Source organism: Lepidochelys kempii, chromosome 11 (assembly GCF_965140265.1).
Source record: "Lepidochelys kempii isolate rLepKem1 chromosome 11, rLepKem1.hap2, whole genome shotgun sequence".
In the NCBI taxonomy this organism is placed as follows: Eukaryota; Metazoa; Chordata; order Testudines; family Cheloniidae; genus Lepidochelys; species Lepidochelys kempii.
Window position 1 is genome coordinate 78,982,476 of NC_133266.1, and position 19,794 is coordinate 79,002,269.

Consider the following 19,794-nt stretch of genomic DNA (forward strand, 5'->3'; position numbering starts at 1 on the left):
ATAAAGAGTTACCCAATCAGTGCAGTTTTCGCCTCTAGGGCTCCTCAGGGGATGATTAAGTCCGGGTGTGCATGGGGAAAGGATTCAGAGTCAAGGGGAAAGCTAAATAAATGGCATTTCCCATCACAGGTAAAGGGAATTTTGCAGGATACCATGTGACTGGTCTGATGTTTAGCCGGGCTCCGTCACAGATTTTAAGACTGGAGGGGACCATTCTGGCCTGACCTGCTGAACAAGAGGCCATGATTTAGGGTAGAACTAGATGGTATCTTTTAGAAAGACACCCAATCTTGATGTAAAGATTTCAAAGGATAGAAACCCCACCACATCCAGCCATAGCCCCTCCATTCACAACTTGGGACAATGCAGCTGTGGGACAGTACCCCACCCCCAGGGAAAGCTTTCTTAGATTTCAAGGCTCATCTAACCTCACCTCCTGCATGACACAAGCCAGCGAATATCACCCAGTAATTTCTGAATCAAGTTCAATCACTTCTGGCTGAATGACAGTTTATCTCTTAAAAAGGTGTCTCAGCTGGATTTAAAGCCTTCACGTACCTGGGAATATAGCACCTCCCACGGTAAATTTAATCTCAGCAAAGAATAGTATTTCAAATTCATCTGACAAGACCTATTTCCCATAAACCCATACTGTCATTAACGATGCTGCCACCCTTTAATGTGTTACTGATGCAGACTTTGCTCAGGATCCATGTTAGGTTAACTGGCTTATCATTGCCCGGGTCATCCTGTCTACCCTTTTTAAATATTGGCATAACACTAGCTTTTTTCGGTCCCCTGGAATTCACACAGTCTTCCAAGATTTCTTAGTTATAGAATCATAGACGATTAGGGTTGGAAAACACCTCAGGAAGTCATCTAGTCCAGCTCCCTGCTCAAAGCAGGACCAATCCCCAACTAAATCATCCCAGCCAGGGCTTTGTCAAGCCTGACCTTAAAAACTTCTAAGGAAGGAGATTCCACCACCTCCCCAGGTAACACATTCCAGTGCTTCGCCACCCTCTTAGTGAAATAGTTTTTCCTAATAGCCAACCTAGACCTCCCCCACTGCAACTTGAGACCATTGCTCCTTATTCTGTCATCTGCCCCCACTGAGAACAGCCGAGCTCCATCCTCTTTGGAACCCCCCTTCAGGTAGTTGAAGGCTGCTATCAAATCCCCCCTCACTCTTCTCTTCTGCAGACTAAACAATCCAAGTCCCCTCAGCCTCGCCTCGTAAGGCATGTGCCCCAGCCCCCTAATCATTTTTGTTGCCCTCCACTGGACTCTCTCCAATTTGTCCACATCCTTTCTGTAGTGGGGGCCCCAAAACTGGATGCAATACTCCCGATGTGGCCTCACCAGTGCGAAATAGAGGGGAATAATCACGTCCCTCGGTCTGCGGTCAATGTTCCTACTAATGCAGCCCAATGTGCCAATAGCCCTCTTGGCAACAAGGGCACACTGCTAACTCATATCCAGCTTCTCACGCACTGTAACCCCCAGGTCCTTTTCTGCAGAACTGCTGCTTAGCCAGTCAGTCCCCAGCCTGTAGCGGTGCATGGGATTCTTCCGTCCTAAGTGCAGGACTCTGCACTTGTCCTTGTGAAACCTCCTCAGGTTTCTTTTGGCCCAATCCTCCAATTTGTCTAGCTCACTCTGGACCCTGTCCCTACCCTCCAGCTTTTCTAGCTCTCCCCCCAGCTGAGGGTGCAATCCATCCCATCATCCAGATCATTAATGAAGATTTTGAACAAACATCCAGAGAACTCCTCAGTTAATTCTTTTAAAACTCTTTGGTGCCAGTTATTCAGTCCTGCGATTGTCAAAGGTTAACTTTAGCAGTGCAGGTTAACATTTGTAGTTACTGTCGGAATAGAAAGCATTTCATTATGATGGTATGCTGTGAATGAGTCAGCCAGCTTCTTTCTAAACTCAAAGTAGAAATATTTACTGGCTACGTCTGCCTTTTCAGCTTTGTTATTGACAGTTCTACCAGCCTTATCTAGTAATGGCACTCAGGCAGCAGTGTTTGGCTGTGAGAAAAGGCTGCAAGCCTGTGTGGGAAAGCTGTCTGCGTACAACTTAGGAATTCTGGTTGATTTTATGAAATGATGTAGCACTGAATGCCTCGGGGTAAGCAGGGTTACCCCATGCTCCTAAGCCTATGTATCTCCCCAATCAGGAACAATTGAGGGCCACTGATTCTAAGGTGCTCCCATTCAAGGGGGAGCACCTGAGGCCAATGGGATGGCTGAAGCCCAGGGACCTCAGTCTGTGTGCATGGCTGGGGCTTAGAGCAGTGGAATTTCCCCTGAAGCAGAACAAGGAGATCAGGTGAAAGCCACTGAGACTGAGAGACTAAGGGGAAACTCAGAAGGACTCACATGCTGGGAACTTGAGCAGGAGAGCTGAAGAGAGGGGCATGCTTTGGGAGCAGAGAGGTCTTGTTTAACTGCAGGACCAGCTGAGGAAGAAGGGAACTAGCTACACAGGAGAGAGAAGGAGACCATTATTTGGAGGAGAAGGCATGTGCAGAAGGCGGATCCTGGACTCCTCAAGGGGATCCTGACCCCAACCCAAAAACACTCCAAGAGGGGTGAGGAAACTGAGGTGGAGAAATGTGTGTAGGCATTTATGGATTTGTCTAGATCTGTATATTTCTTATGCTAGCTAGATTAATGCATGACTGGTTTTGGGGAACCCCTACAAAGCCTCCGTGTCTGTCTCCTTCCATTCTCATGTGTCCCTGAAGAGGTGAACTGAAAACCCGGAGGGCTCACAAGGTTGGAGCTCTGGGAAAGGGTTATGTGCTAAGCTACTGCGAGGCTTGGGGGGGCCAGCACTTGTCCTGGGGGCGGAGGGCAGCTGGGCCGCAGGGTCTCACTTCTGTGAAGGGGTTACAGACAGAGAGCCTGTGCCCCGCCAGAGAGGCTATGGCAACCTACTCAGAAGCAAAGGGTCACACAGGTCTGGCCTGCTGGCACCCAAACCCCGCAGCCTGGTGAGTGTGCAGCGGGGGGAGGGTTGTGTGACACTCACCCTTCTGCAAAGCCTCAGGGCAGCAACCAAAGAGGAGCAACCGGAACAGGGGAAAACAAAAAAGCAAAAGCCACCAGTCCTGGCAGAGGCAGAATCTGCTCTCAAGGCCCTAGTGTCAGTGGTATGTAGCTGCTCACATGGCATGGGGAGGGGGTGCCCGTGAAACATCCCCGAGTTGTTCCCTCCCATGGGTCCCATAGACCATAGAATCATAGAATATCCGGGTGGGAAGGGACCTCAGGAGGTCATCTAGTCCAGCCCCCTGCTCAAAGCAGGACCAATCCCCCACTAAATCATCCCAGCCAGGCCTTTGTCAAGCTGGGCCTTAAAAACGAGGGTTACCATGCTTCAGTTCCCCAAAAGAGGACACTGCTGGAGGGGCAGAGGGGGTACAGCTAGGGGGTGCTGTAGGGGTGTGTGTGTGTCCCAGAGGGGTACCTGGGGGGTGCTGTAGGGGTGTGTGGTGTCCCGGGAGGGGTGCCTGGGTGGTGCTGTAGGGGTGCGTGGTGTCCTGGGAGGGGTACCTGGGGGGTGCTGTAGGGGTGCGTGGTGTCCCGGGAGGGGTACCTGGGTGGTGCTGTAGGGGTGCGTAGTGTCCTGGGAGGGGTACCTGGGGGGTGCTGTAGGGGTGTGTGGTGTCCTGGGAGGGCTACCTGGGGGGTGCTGTAGGGATGTGTGGTGTCCTGGGAGGGCTACCTGGGGGGTGGTGGAAGTGGGTTGTACTGGGAGGGGGTATTTGTGGGGTGCTGGAGGGGGTACCTGGGGCCCCACTCCCAAGGTGGGGGGCAGTGTCACTCCCTGTCACAGAAGCAGGGCAGCTGGAGCAGACTCTGGACACAGCACCAGCTCCGTCATCGCCTCCCTGCGGGACTCTCCCCTTCCCTAGCGCTGGGAGCCGGGGCCGGGGCGGGCGGGATCCAGCAGCTGCCAGGAGGCAATCAAATGTGGATGCAGGGAAGCAGCCAGTTGGGAGGTGGACCAGTTGGTGCTCTTTCTGAGCTGCAGCATCAGCTCATGAACATTGGCTCTTCCAGAAGAACCTCAGCGTCACAAACTGTCCGGTTAGCCGCACACCTCACTGGGAACCAGAATTACGCAGTCAGGCAGCAGCAGAGACCAAAACACCAAACAGCAGACATGGGACAGCGCTGGATTAAACGTAAACTGCTAAAAAAAATACAGGGAGAGCAGCATGTTTCTTCTGCATAGTGAAGTTTCAAAGCTGTATTAAGTCAATGTTCAACTGTAAACGTTTGAAAGAAAAACCCCAACGTTTTGTTCTCAGTTACGAACAACCTCCGTTCCCGAGGGGTTTGGAACTCTGAGGTTCCGCTGTATTTCAAAAATCCGCCGGGCCAGAAGACGAGAATCGAAAAAGAAGCAATGTCTGGGAAAACCCGGATGAATGGTAACACTACCCACAGACCACTTGCTGATGACCTGTCTGCTCACACAGCCTTACTCTTCTCTTTGTTTCCAGCTCTTAAATTACATCTTAAAAAGCTAAACAAACAAACAAACAAACAAAAAACCCTTGAAAAGAGTTGCTAGGATTATTGTCCCACGTAGGTTGTTACAGAGAAGTGATGTGGTATAAGCTGGGAAGGCCGATGGTCTCTGTGGTTGGGAATGGAGGGGACGTTGGCCAGGAGACCACACTATGAGTCACACCGTAAACATCTGAGAAGCCTTGAGCTAGCAAGTGGGCAGAATGGATTAGAGCAGTCGACTGCCACACAGCCAGGATTGCAGTACCCCCAGCTCAGGGATTTAATAGAAGTGGCTGAAGTTGCGGAAGGAAAGAGATTCGTTGTTCATATAAGTTATCTCCTGCCCAGTTTCACTGTGATGAGAGAGGTCTCCCACCAGTGTGTGCAGCATTACACAGCATCACTGCAGGGTCTGTGTTAGGAAGGCCACTGTAGCCATTACCTGGATATAACAAGTAGTTTGCTGAGGCCCTCGACCCTCCCTGAGGCATAAAGACAGAGCAGCGGCTGGGTGATTGGAAACTTGTCACTGGAGCTCAGCCCCTTCCCATCTGACTCCCCCATCATGTGATGTGCTTCTTCCTCTTCCTGAACTCACCCCTGCTGTTATGAACCTCCAAAGAAAACCTGGGGAAATTAGTCATATCGAATACATGTCTGAAGAGAGAAAAAGTCACTCCCTGGTAAGCAATATTTCCCAAGGCCTTTTATCCGTGGCTGATAGTGACCGGGGTGGGGTAGGGCCTGTATGAGATAAATGGGGAGCCCCAACACAGCCAGTATTTTAGAGAATCAAGGAGAACTTCCCCAGCTGGTCTTCAGCTTAGGGAGGCTGGCCGTTCGTCAGATCACTCCTGAGAAGCAGCCGGCTCAATTTGCGCGAGGCAATCTCACTGGGCTCTCCTGGAGCTTGTTCCCCAGGGTTTATTTTATAAGCAGGGCTTGAAAACCTTTCAAATGTTAAAGGCAACTGCTTTGCCCCCAGAATGGGAGGACATTTCCTCTTTGTGTGCACTGAGGTGTTCTCACAGGGGGAAGCTGGAGTAGCTTAGGAACTCTCCATCTGGGCACAGTCACAGGGCACTGGTGTATCCTGGGGGTACACAGAAATCCCTGGCTCCTTTCATTATTCATACATACCCTGGCATAACTCACTGCTATCAGACTTGGCTTTTTGAGGTGCGGGTGACACAGGGGATGGATCATTATGGAAAAGAGTTGTTAGCAGAGGGCTAGAGAGAGTTGTGAAGGAAGAGTTATAGGCTCTTTCCCCCGGGACTGGGTGAAATTCAGCCCTGAGCAGAGGGCAAGAACTAGGGCTCTGCAAAAGAACCAAACTGGGCACATGCTCTCTCCAAAAATGGGTGAGGCCTTTTCTTTTCTGCTTGTTTGTTATCAGAAATTCATGTCCTGTCTAGGCCTGACTGGAGAGCAAGTGTAATGGTAAGCTCAGCAGAACCACCAGCATGTAAGCTGAGCTGCGGGGGAGAGGTTTTTAGTCAGACTGTCGGAGTTCTCTCTTTCTGAGCACCCGGTGAACGCCAAGTACTAACTAGCACTTAGGATAGAGGAAGCCTTTGTTAAAGATTCAACCCCCACAGCCCTACAGCTGGGGTGTTAAGAGCTGCCAGACATCCCTGAGGTGTCCCAGAAGTCTTCACATTGGCACACCAGCCATTTCTGAGGTAAAGAACAAACAGAGTTTAAAAAATTCAGGCTCTTTCTCCATCATAAAGAAGCAAAAATGGTGCCAAGCCCAGTTTATTTACAACCCTTTGCAGGTTGCTTTGAGCCCATTTTGAGGGTGTCAGTGGGATCTAATGGGGTGCTAGCCTGGTGTGGGGGCCCTCTGCACCACAGTGCCTTTCACCCATTGTCAGTATCTTTTTTCGAATACCTGAAAAGGTTCCCTTGGCTGTGTGGACCCTGCTCCCCCTCCCAGGAGCCTGGCAGGTTTGCAGCAGTTCTTTTTGGTCCGAAAGCCATTTTCAGCTCATTTTATGTTGTAAAGACTAGCCTGGGCACAGAGTGCAGTCGTCAGCTGAGCGCCCTCCAGGCTGAGTGAGCCGCCAGCCCTGCCATCACCCACAGACGGCTGCAGAGGGGGCCAGTTTAGAGCCGTCATCTTGTCTCCTCCAGACCTTTCCTTCCTCCCTCCCCCATAACCACTCCTCAGATGCCGCTGCTTGTGTTCCCTTGCCTACCCACCAACTCGTTATCGTGGGGGGGCGGGATGACTGCCCCCGCTGTTCCCTGTCAGGAGCCGGGGCAGCATTAATGGCATTGGCATTCCCATTGCTGAAGTGCCCGTCTGTAGCACTGTGGTGCCCCTTCAGCGACTTCCCCTAGTAGCAGGGGTGTGCCTCAGTTTTCTACCTCCCAGCCACTGCTGGGGCAGTGGTTCTCCACCAGAGGCATGTGTCCCCCGGGGGGTACACACAGGCCTTCCAGGGGGTATAGCAACTCATCTCGGGATTGGTCTAGTTTTACAACAGGCCACAGGAAAAGCACCAGCGAAGTCAGTGCAAACTCAGATTTCCTACAGACAAAGACTTGTTTATACGGCTCTGTATACGACGCGCTGAAATGTAAGTACAATCTCTACAGTCCCATCGAGATATTTTAGAATTACATGGTAACCATGAGAAAGAAAGCCATTTGTCAGGAATAGTGGGCTGGGACACTTTTGTGTTGTTATGTCTGATTTTGTAAGCAAGTAGATTTTAAGTAGGTGTAAAGGGGGGTACACAAGCCAAATCAGCCTCCTGGAAGGGAGACAGTTGTCTGGAAAGGTTGAGAACCACTGGGTTAGGGGAATGCCTGCTTGTCTTACATTGCACCCTGCTGATGCAGAACCATCTTTCTTGAGCAAGGGTCAGACATAAGTTGGCAACTTGGACCCTTATAGCCCTGTCTGTCAGCGGTGAGCCAAGGACCCTGACTTCATTGGGGCAGAGATCTTCCCCATAGCCTTAGTGCCACCCTTTCAGAGACTGGGCCAGGTTCAGTCAGGGGAACGGGGTTCCACCCCATTCTGCTCTCCTCCAGTTCAGTGAGACCCTGACGCTGTGCCACGTCATCTCAGGGTTTTCTGCAAAGTCAGACACACGCTCCCCATGGCAGGAGCCTTTAGGTGCTGGGAGCACGCGAAGGCACTGACTTGATGAGACACTGCGCAGGCTGGTCCCACTGCAGGCAGCTTTGCAGGGGCCCTGGCAGAAGAGAAGAGAGATCTCTCAGCCTCCCTCTCTGGAGGGGAATAGAGCTGGCTGTGAGCATTGCCAAAGGGACTACCTCATGGCCTGTCATTGCACTGAGAAGATCTCTGTGGTTAATGACTTCTTTCCCGTGCTTTCGGGCTGGGTTTGTGTGTGTGTGCTGGTCTGTGCTGCACAGGTCAGACTAGATCACTGAGTGGTCCTGTCTGGCCTTACACTCCATGACTAACAGCAGCATCACCGACTTGCTGTCCCAAAGGCACGCCCTCACAGCTCTCCTTGGGATACCAGTGGCCTGTGGGGAGACTTGGCCCTCCAGACAGCTGACACTCACTTCCATTCCCCCATCTTTTAAACCCACAGCGTCCCATAAATCAAAAGCAATAAACACAAGAGCTTCTGCCCCACCTGGGCTTGTCTTCAGTTGCACTCTCCAGTGCCCACAGCAAACAGAACACAACTTCGGCCCCCTTCTTGGGCTCTATTCTCTGCAGACGCTTTGCCCCCCCCAGGCCCTGCAGTTCTTCCCTGCTTTTGGTATAGAATGCTGCCTCCCGGGAGGCCCAGCTCCCCCCAAACCTCTGACCTTCACAGCTTCTTCTCTGGCATCCTTCTCCCTGTCTGCCTCTTCCCATCTAGTGGCCTGGGGCATGGCCTTTTCCAGGGCCTCCTCTCCAGCTTCCCCCTCCTTTCAGGGGACCTCCTCCCGCTGGCAGCTCCTTATAGGGAATACCTGTCCCTGATTAGTACTCAGGGCTGGCTGGCTAGCCACCCGCAGTGATACCCTCTTTCCAGAGCCATGTCAGTCAGTGCTCCCCTGTGATGGCCCTGCTGGAAGCTAGCCCCAAGGCACCTGTTGTTCAGTGCGATCCCCACCAGCCAGACTCCAGTGACGAACCCCTGAGCCCTGCAGGCACCATTTGATGAGCTAGGTCAAAGAAACAACCAACACTGAAATATTGCTCTTGTTACAAAAAGGGGGTTTTGTCAGAGTGCTGACGTGCAGCTTCCTCCTGAGAAACTCTGAGGAGGTGTGAAGTGCAGGCTCCCACATGCTCTCCGCACCACCTCGCATCATACCAACACTTACAGCACAGAGCAGCTCGGATCCAGAGTCGGCACACACACAGCGGGTTTGGCTGGCGGTGCACTGAGATAGGTTCACCCCTGCTGTGCTCAACCAGTGAAGGCCACAGTCCAGGGATTCATCACCAGGGAAGGGCAGGCTGGGTTTCCATCACTGCCCTCCCTTGGGGATTATGGCAAGGAACGGCTGGTTTTCTCTCTCCAAGGGGATGTAGCAGCTGCACTGGGAATGCAGTGAATCAGTGCCTCACCAGCCTTTCCCTGTCATTAGCTGGCTGCATGCTCTCCAGAAAAGGGGAACTGGCCCGTTACACCACTGTATGACCCTGACTGGGCAGATGTTCCATCTCAGGCCCAGCTGGGAGGTTACATTTTTTCACTCTCCAGTTTCCAAATATAGAATAACTTCAGCTTCACATGCACTGAATCCTGTGAAAGCTTCTTGCTCCAGAAAATGTGGGAATTTGTTCTCGCATTGTTACCCAGCCCGACGCGGCCCCTGCAAGCACACCAGCCCAAGACAGGTTTCTAAGAACTGCCAGCTGGTGTTGTGCAGTGTCTGCTCTGAGTTAAGGCTTGAGCAATGTTATACATTGATGTCTCGGTTGCATCGGTTACAACTCCAGCACACGGGGTTCTCGTCAGACATATTCTAGGGGGCATTGCTGAGTTTTCATGTTTGATTGGGATATTTCAATGTACAATTAACAAGTCTGCTCCTCTCTCACTGCCATAAGGGCCAAGGCCTTTATTCTTAAAGGTATTTAGGCTCCTAACTTGAAATCAATGGAAGTTAGGAGCCTAAATAGACCTTTGAAGATCTGGGCTTAAAGTTTCAGTGCCTTTTGGTAGCCACATTGCAGCATTTTGATATGACATCTCCTGGAATGTAACACGGAAGGGAAAGCTGGTGTCATTTCTCCTTTTGCTTAGTTGTGCAATGTTGAAAATTTTCCTATTAACTCCTTGCTGACAATACACAGTGCCTCTCTCTAGCATAGCTAGTTATGGGGCACCCAGGGCTGCAGGTCCTCAGAATCTTTACTGCATTGTTCCTCATAACACCCTTTCAGGAACCTGCTTCAGGGTTTGGGGCACTTCCCTTATGCACCATTCCCCGCTGACATAGGAACAATGGGTCCTAGTGGTCTTCGGAGGCCTGGCAGCCCTCGGGAGCTCGGCTTTGTGGTGGGGATAGCTACAGAGCTGCCAGGGTTGTGTTCTGTATAGGGCCCCTTTAAGTGGGCTCTCCCAAGCCAGCTGCCAATCGGGGCTGCAGTCAGGGGCAGACACGCAGCCACACACCGGGCTCTTCCCTGGAGCCTCAGCTTGTTCTTTCTCACTGGTTTCCCCTGAAGTAAAACACACGCTGCTTGAGAGCAGATGGCTGCTCCGTGGCTATGAAAAGCACAACGCTGTCAGGACGCAGGAGAGAGCTGCATTAGCCAGCAGCCGGGGCAGAGAGCTGGAAGCCAGCAATGGCTGCGTTCTGTTCCCAGGCTCTTCCAATTTCACTCAAGCTGCTTACCTGATAAACCCATCCCCAAGCCCCTCCCCGTAAGGTATTCTTAACCCCTCTCTACCAAGGGGCCAGCCCAGGCTCCGAGAGGGGAGGTGACTGGTCTATGGGCACACGGTATGTTGGGGGCAGAGCCAGGCTTTTCCTTCTTCCAGTCCGTTAACCTAGATCACTACACTGCGGTACCCTGCCCTGCCATGCAAGTTATTGACCCTCTCCGGGTCCAGCCTGGGGCAATAATGCTCAGTCATATGCTGCATAGTGGGCTAGGAGGAGCAATCATTTCAGCCAGGTGCAAGGAACAGAGAAGCAGGTCACACAGACAGGCTGGGGGGCATCCTCCTGGAAAGCACCCCCTCTGAGAAGGGCGTGGGGTTCCTAATGAAGAACTGATTGCACACGAGCCATGGAGAAAATGACTCCCCTAACAGTGCTCGCATAGATTGTGGTACCGATAAAATCTCATTGAATTTAAGTGAATGGAACTGAGCGTACGTGATCTTCTGATGTATTAACAATGGACGAGCAAGTAGGAGCAGGGATTTGGTATTGCCTCTGTATTTGGCACTGGTGTGATGGCTACTGGAATATGGTGTCCAGTTCTGGTGTCCGCATTTCAGGAAGAGTATCGCACAGTTGGAGAGGGTTTAGAAGAGAGACTCACAAAGGATTGGGGAGATGGAAAACCTACTTTTATGGTGAGAAAATAAAGGAGCGCAATCTTTTGAGCATATCAGAGAGAAGGTGAAGAGATGACTCGATCAACCTCTGCAAGTACCTCCACAGAGGAAAGCTGTCTGATACTAGAGGGCTCTTTACTCTAGGAGAAAAGGCTGAATGAGGGGCTATGGCTGGAAATTAAACTCAGACAAGTTCAAACTGGAAATAAGGAGAAAAGTTTTAGTAGTGAGGGGAATTAAGCATTCGAACGGTGCCATGAGATTTGTGATGGATTTTTATCACCTGGCTTCTTTAAATCAAGATTGGATGTCTTTTTAAAAAAAACATTTGAGCTCCACAATAATTGATTGGCAAATCCCTGGGTGACATTCTCTGACCTGTAGTTATACAGGAAATCAGACTAGATGATCAGGATCGAGTGATCTTCTGGCATTTAGATCTCGGCCTCTGAACTTTTATTTCACTTTGAAAGTAGAAAATGCTATTGGAAATGTTAGGTATTGTACTGGTCTGCAATGTAAAAGAAACTGGAATAAAAATAGAGATGAAACACACAAAACCAAGTGACTTCATGACTAAGGCAGGATGTGACTGCTATGGCAAAAACCATGACATCTAGGCTCTTCTCACAAGAAGTCATGTGTTTGCGTCTGAGTACGATTCCTCTGCAAATGTTCCCAAATTTGGCTGTGAGTCTGCCCTGGGGAGTAGAAGGTGGGTTTATGGGATTTTGGCTACTGTTAAATGGGGTAAAACAATGCTGACTGTAAAATAAAGGCTATTTATCTGGCCTGCATTCCCATGACACACCACACACTGAAGCCATTTTGTTTGCCTAAATATTTCCTTTTCTTTCATTAAAAATAGGATGTTGCCCTTTTTAGGCATTGGAAACGACCTGCCATAATCCTGCCCCTGTGCTGTGTAGCTCTCCTCCCACTGCTCCTCTTCCCTCCCGGGGCCATGTGGTCACAGGCACGGGGAAGCTGCGCCTTGCCAAACAGCCTCGCATGAGGCCGCCCACGCTCCACCCCCAGGCCAGGCCCCCGCTGCGTTCCCCTGCTCTGCCCAGGCTGGTTGGGGCTGGCTGGCCGGCTGGCCTGCCGCAGGGAGTCGGGGCGGCTGGTGCTGGAGTGTTGCTGCCCAGAGCACCGAGGCTGGCTGCCCCGCCCAGAGCACGGGGGCTGGGGCCTCACCCCCTGGCCGCTCGGCGCTGGGGCCGGGGCCCGCCGTGGGGTGCTATGGGCTCCGGAGGGGAGGGGGGCAGATGGGGAGGGCTGGGGCCAGGGGCTAGCCTCCCCCAACGGCTGGGTCACCAGCCGCCCCCGCATGTGATTTTGTACCTGCCCTAGACTGTGAGCTCCTCAGGGCCATGGCATTTGTCTGTAAAGGGCCCTACACATCTTTGATTCTGTATTAACAGCAACAGTTAGCAGTGTTATTAGGTGTCGCATGGAGGAGCAAAGACAGCAAAGAGCAGGCAACCCATCTCCTTGCCTGGCTCTGCTACCTTCCCTCAAGAGGGCAGGCCCAATCCCACCAGCACAAAGGAGCCCTGGCTTAGCAGATGGCTGCCCTAGCTTCAGCCGGGGCAGCACTTCCAAGGAAGTTACATGAAGCCCTTCTTCAAACAAACACACAGAGCAGAGGGAAGGAGGACTTGTGGCACCTTAGAGACTAACAAATTTATTTGTGCAGAGGGCATTCCCAGACACAGCCTGTCAGAAAGTAGGAGTAAAGACTGTAGCTACCTATCAGTACATTAGGGCCAGATTGGGGCCTCTCCCTGGGGGGTGGGCTGGCGCGGTGCTCCCTCTTGGCCCCTGCCTGGGCTGAGCAGAGCCTCGCTGGGGAGCGCACGCTTTGAAGGTGACATTGACCCTGTTGTTGTTCAGAGCACGAAGCTGCAGTCTGATCCTTGAGCAGCCTGTTGACTGTAATGCCACATCCTGTCCGGCTCGCTGATGATCTGGGGCTGGTTCCCAGCCCTGCCATTGTTCATTACTGAGCGTGTTGGCTTTTTTAATGTCTGCATCTGGGTTTGTAACAAACCTAAGAGCAAGCCCAGAGAGAGGGCATGCTGAAATGCTAGCCAGTATTCAGACACATTGCCCTCTACAGACAGGAAGGATCAACATTTGCAAATTCACCAGTGGAAATTAAAAACCGAGAGTCCAGACAACTGGCAAATTTCTCCTTTTAGCTTCTAGGCATAGCTAGAGTGAGAACGCACAGCAATCAGATCAGAGCTCACCAGCCCAGTCTATCACAGATCGTTACTACACAGGAACAATCACAGAGCATGCTGCAAGCAGTCACCGTCAGCATCTAACCAATCTGCTGGTAAACCCTATAATCTTGGCCGTTTTCAGAGTGACAGATGCATTTCCCTGTCCTAACAAAGACTATGCGCTGTTCTGTCCATGTGTACAGACTGAGGCTCCCATCCCCCACTCCCTTGTTCCTGGGCAGCCATGTGCACCAACGCAGACTGAGTGCCAAGCGGGTGTTATCAGACCAGAACGGTGGCATTTTACATCCACCCTGCTCTGCTTTACCCCCCAAAGGGCAGAGCAATAGTGCGCTGGGCCCCAAATCCTGCATCTCAATCGTCAACAATTCCACGCTTGTCTCCCCCTCTAACACGGAGCACATTCAAAAGGCAGAGCTTGGCTTTAGAAAGGGGCTCCCTGCATCCCCCCCAGTCAGTCTGAGGCGGCAGTGGGCGAGAAGCTCTGTCTGTCTCTGTAGCACCTGAGCGTGCCGTCTCCTTAGCACACCCCTGGGAGGCAGGGCAGGACTATAGCGCCCCCCGCGGATGGGGGCGTGAGGCCCAGTGAGCGCTGCCCAAGGCCACCTGGGGCAGAGCAGGGACCCGAACTTGGGCTCCCCCAACAGACTGTTCCAAGCTTTCTGGGACACACATCGGGAGACCCCGCGTCCTTTCTGGACAGAGTGGAGTGTAACCCAAGCAATACGCTGCCATGCAGCAAGCAGTGCGATGGGAAAACCCACAGACAGGCAGAGCAGCTCCCCCTGCAAGGGCATGGAAGCACCAGGAAGGAATTGTTTTTACCATACATCAAGTCTTCTCCTTGGCCCCTGGCCAGCTGTTCGCAGGCTGTTGTGAAATAAGTTGTTGGGTGTGAGGTTCCGCCTGAAGAGCGGTGAGGAGCAATCACTTGCCGGGATCTTTGCAACACGCTCTGCTGCTTTTTCCTTCCTAGTGCTGATATATAGGCAGCCTGTGCGGGACAGGGAGGAAGTGAAGAGTTGGGTGTGGGTGGGGCCAGAGGTTTTCTGAAAGTACCAAATAGCTGCATTCGAACGCCTCTAGCACTGAGTCGAGTAGCTCCGGGGGTGCGCTGCGGAGTATCAGTCAGTTACTGGGCTTGGGGCTCAGTTCTACCCCTTGGGATGTTTCACCAAGCTTAACATGCCTCTCAGGGCTGTATCACCTGGTGCTGGCATCTCCCCCCGAGATGCCGCTGCATACTGGCAGCTCCTCGGGGCAGCACGTGCTTCCCTTGGGGACTGTACGTTTAGCTTGTACCTGGGGGTACCCAGTAATTGTGGGGGTAATAAACTGGTGCAGGCCACCCTCTGTAGTGCCCTACCCAACCAGGCCCAGCAGAGCAGTAAGGGCGGTCATGAATCCACCTCTGCACTGGCAGGTGTCCTGCACCCAGAGACAGGAGGCACATTAGAACTGCTGCTTCTCCACACAACCCCAGAGCCTGCAGGAAACCCTTCCACCCGGAAAGGGATCGCGTGGAAATGTGACACTATTTTCAATACATGACATGATCATAACACACCGGGCGCTGCCTGGCTCCGCACTGACACCCAGGTGAGGCCGGAGCAGCTGGGTTTCACCTGTAAAGCCCTCACAGACCCAGGGCCCAGGGACTGAGAGACGTTTGCCACGAGGGCTGTGCTGACAGTGGGTGCGGACTGGCAGCAGGGCATTCTCAGGCAGGGCCAAGCTAATTCCTGCGCCCAAGCAGGGGCCATGTGCAGGCAGTTGACGCCTCCCCAGGGCTGGGGCTGCATGGGCAGGCTGAGCCCCTGGAGCCGACTGGGGTAGTGCTGGGGGCTTCCCTTGGCCACGCCTCCTCTTACCACTGGGCTGGCCCTGACATGCCCCCACCACATCTCCCGCTCTGGGGTTTGTGGTGCCCTTGGCAACTTCGAGAGGGCCCCTATGCTGGGCATATTGCCAGGCGCCTCCCCCCCTTTGTATTGGCTAGGCTGGGGCAATCACAAAGCCTGCTGAAGGCTCCTCGGCTTTGAAATGTACCTTCCCCCTCCCTTCCTAAGTCAACAAGAACCAGGGGGTAGCCAGGGGCAGGGCAGGCTGTGATGCAAAGGTTTCCCCAGGCTCTCCCTGGGGTGGAGAGTGGGAGGAGTAGGCTGAGGGCCTAGGGGGATGCGGGAGGCTGGGTTGGGAAGGGGGAGCCCTGTGTGCAATAGAGAAAGTTGACCGGCCCCCCAAAAGCTGGAGATGTGCGCAGTTATCAGTGTAAATACCTTAGAGCTACTCCACTCGCAGGACGCCCAGAGAGATGGGGACGAGTGCTGGGCAGTGCATGGATCAGAGCAGCACGCAACGTCCCGCTCTCCGGTGGTCCTAGGGGGAGACAGGAGTGATGGCAGAGTGGTGGGAAGAACCAGGCACGGTGTGCGATGAGATGGGAGAGATGGGGGAGAAAAGCCTGCCTCCCGCGTCCCCCACAACAGGACGGAGCTAGAGGCATGGCATGAGGGGCAGACCGAGAAGGCTTCTGTGTTTTCTGCAATGAGGAAGGAGATTACCACAGAGTCAGGCTTGAAACAAAAAGTGCTAAATCACTGTGAGAACGCCCAAATGTCTGATGCAGCCAGTCTGAGGCCACCCTGATCCCAAAGAATTCTCTACAGCATGGAAAGCCACAGTTCTCGGAGTTAAACCTGGCAGATGTCGCCTTACTATTTATCCAGCACCAGTGATGTGCTTGGACAAATGTGGATGCATAAAAGCACTGGCTTTCCACCTGGCCCTGGGAGGCACCGGAGGTGTCCTTAAAGGCAGATAGGAAAAAACCTGCCTTACCTTACCCCTTAGCCAAAGCCCCTTGGGTTACTGAACAGCATGAGCTGTGGATGTCATAGCCTAACCCTTGTGTTGCTCCGTGCTAAAAATGCACCACACTGAGTTTGGAATCAAGTTGCCATGTTAATCGATTGCAGCCCCGTGCCTCCCGGAGAAGCACCTCACCCTCCACACGTGCAATCTGTCGTACACAAACTCTGCCGCAGGTAGTGTGGAGGAACAATCGCTCTGGTGATAATTAACATAGCACCGGGGGCATTGCTCCGGAATTCGGTGCGTTCTCTCCATTCCTCCATTTGTCTGGAGGTGGTAGGCGGATGAGGGGCTGGAGCAAACTGCTAATATTCGGAAGGGACTCCTGCCAGAAGCGGGACATGAATTGTGGGCCACGATGCGCTCTGGAAGACCATGAAGATGAATGACGTGGTCCACCCAGAAATGGGCAGTTTCCTCAGAGTGGGGAAGGCTGGTGCAGGGAACAAAGTGGGTCATCTTGGAGTAGTGGTCTAGTGTGGTCAGGACTATTATAAATCCGTTTGGTTTGGGTAGTTCCTCTATGAAACTGAGGCTGACGACTGCCCAGGGGCTGGATGGTACCTCGAGGGGCTGCAGGAGGCCAAGGGGTTTATCTTTAGCATGGGCACGGGTGTTATGGGGGCGATATAGGTCTGTATTGTGGCTCGCATGCAGGACAAGCTGCTGGGTCTTGGTACAGTCAAAATGCCCAGCCAGGGGGAGTTGTGACAGGCTTGCAGAGCTGCGACTGTTGGAGGCCAGGGGGAGACATAAATACGTTCTGTCACATAGAATATCCCATAGTGGACATTGGAGGCCTCCTTGTTTAGCACTTCCAGTTTGTCACGGTGGACCCCTTGGATTACGACCAACCAGATCAAGGCAAGTAGGTCTTGACAGGGTGTCCCACAGAGAGAGTTCCGGATGCTTGAGGCTTTGGGGCTCGGGCCTTTAGGGTCAGCAAGGTCTGGGACAGTGAGTGGCCTTTTATTTTTAGTTCCTGGACAAGAGGAAATAACAAAATCGAAGTGTGAGAAGAACCGAGCCCACTGAAGCTGATTAAGGGCCACTGACTAAGGGCCTTGGCCCTGCACAGATAGGTCTTATGGTCTATATACACCTGGACCAGGTGGCAGGCCCCCTCAAGATAGTGGCACCATTCCTCAAAGGTGACTTTAATCACAAAGAGCTTCTTGTCCAGGACTTCATAGTTTTGTTCTGTGGGGATAAGTCTCCTGGAGGAGAAAGGCACATGAAAACAAGACCTGTTGGGGGCCATGCCTTGGGAAAGCACTGTCCCCATAACCACGTTGGATGCATCTGCTTCAGTGGTGAAGGCTAGTGTGGGATCCCGGTGCACTAGTCCAGGGCAGAAGTGAATGCAAGTTTTAGCCATTCAAAGGCTTGTTGAGTCTTGGAAGGCCAGTGGAAGTTGATGCTCTTGCAGAGCAGAAAGGTGAGGGGGGAGATTCGTTCCAAGAACCTCGGAATGAACTGATGATAGAAGTTAGCGAATCCCAGGCAATGCTGCAGGTTGTGAATGTTCCAAGGCACTGCCCAAACAAGGACTATCCTCACCTGGTGTGGGTCCATCTTGACACCCTCTGGGGACATGAGAAACCCCCAAACTCTACAGAGGACTGGTGAAAGACACACTTTTCTAGCTTGGTCTAGAGGACGTGCTAGCATAGCCTTTGAGGACAGTACAGACAGGCATGGTGTACCACCCTGTGTCATCAGTGAAAACAAGTAAGCCATCCAGATATATCACTACTTACTGGTCCAACATGTCCCTGGCAGTCATAAAAGCTATAAGGCCTGTGATTTCCCCAGAGTTCTGTCCACTCAATCTAAGCTACCTTCCCCAGTGCCCTGCCGTAGCACAACCCAGCATTTGGCATATAAGCAAATAGGAAATTTGTCAAAATCAAGATACATTGTTCTAGGCCCGCTTAGTACAAGCCAGAGAGGTGCCTTCACTGACCAGTACCTGGAACGCTCATATCCAAAACAAAGACAAGGAAGGAACAGAACAAGAAGTTGAGGAACTAGGACACACTCATAGGTGGGATTTCAGTGATGTGTAAAGAGTTTTGTAATGTGTAAAGTCATCCTATAAATACCTGCAATGTGTCACTTTGCCTTCTGTGTAAGACGCATGAGATGGCTTCCCGGATACTGGTATCGTATTGAACCTTTGTCCTCTACTATATTATTATTGACTTTTAGCACTAAACCTAACCGACATTGGTTATTTGGCCTCTTAAATTTTCATAATATTTCATAATGACACCAAGTGTGGTCAAGCAACTGACCACAGTTTGTCAACACAGCATGGGCACTGTTGTTCCATAATCTGGACTGGATGATTGTTGGTCTCTGGGTTGAATGTTAGCGCGTGGTCACACCTACCATCTGTGCTGCCAACCCCTCTGGGTCTCTGCGTGTGCCCCCTCAGGTCTCAGGCCTTGTGACTTTACCTTTCCTGGGGTGGAATCCCACAATTCTCCCACCCTCCCACTGGGCCCTGGCTGCAGTCCCCCGCGGCTAACCATGATCATCTCAGCAGGCCTGCCTTAGGCTCAGCTCCTGCAGTGCTGTTCCATTCGGGAGCTCTGAGCAGTGGTGGGGAGCGACCAGACGGCCTTCTTAAAACAAAACCTTGTTTACTAAGAACCAAAGCATTCCGGAGGAGGAAGATTTTAGAGCACGGAACTGCATATATGCAGGGCACATGTCCCAGGGTCGATCTAGCTGGGACAAAGTGGGAATTTTCTATAATATTTTCCAGGATGACTATGTATGACTTTTGCATGGGCTAGAAGTTCACTTCATTCCCCTTCTCCAGTGCCTAAAAACCCCAACTCCCCTAGGAAAGTAGCTGGAGACCCAGAATTCAGTTTTGAAGGACGGCTGCCCCACTCCCAGAACAGGGGTTAAAAGCAGCCAAGCTAGGCTGATTGGGGAAGCAGCCACAGCTGGGGCCATGCCAATCAGGGTCCAGCTGGCCCTGATCAGAGGGCTGTGGGCCAGGAGCTGAAGGAGTCTCTCTCCAGCCCTGGAGTGGGAAGGGCTAGCTGAAAAGTGGAGTAGTGCTGGGGAAGAGCAAAGGGGAGCTGGGGAGCTCCAGCCTGGCAAACCCCCAGGTTGCAGGCCTTGTTAAAGGCCCCAAAAGGTACTGGGGATGCAGAGGGACAGCCCGGGGATAGGCAAAGGCAGCAGGTCCTACCCCATTGCCAATGATGAGTGGCCATTACACTGCAGTCTGCCCCAGTGAGCAGGGGCTAGATGATGACTGGCAGTAGCCACTGAGGCAAAGTGGGTGAGAGGATTGGGGGGGTCCCCTGGGAGGGGAGACCCAGAGCGGGGGTACTGCAGACGGCAGAACCCCAGGGTAAGGGGCACCAGAGTCCAGGAGGGACACGGGGGGCCTGAGGCAGGCGAGACATCGGCCAGCACAGGGTGCTCCGGAGCTGGAAAGAGCTAATTCCCAGGATGACCAGCAGGAGGCGCCGCACTGGTGTGTCATCGCTTTGCTACGGAAGGGTTTTGAGCAAGGATTGCTCAGGGTCAACCTCCCCACATCCAAGTCCCAAACAGAGTGAAAGGAATGAATTGAATTATTAACAACTTTGTAAAATCTTATGATAA

The 19,794-nt window shown here is 52.5% G+C and overlaps 1 protein-coding gene across 1 annotated transcript in view; it reads right to left on the reverse strand.

Moving 5' to 3' along the window:
* The window catches only part of ITGB2 (integrin subunit beta 2), a 50,669-nt gene extending 35,007 nt beyond the window's left edge, over positions 1-15,662 (reverse strand). The window contains exons 1-2 of the mRNA XM_073306964.1: positions 15,567-15,662; positions 14,118-14,281 (exon numbers count right to left, since the gene is read on the reverse strand). The gene's annotated coding sequence lies outside the window, so the exon portion shown is untranslated. The remainder of the gene's footprint in view (positions 1-14,117; positions 14,282-15,566) is intronic.
* Positions 15,663-19,794: the final 4,132 nt, after the last annotated feature.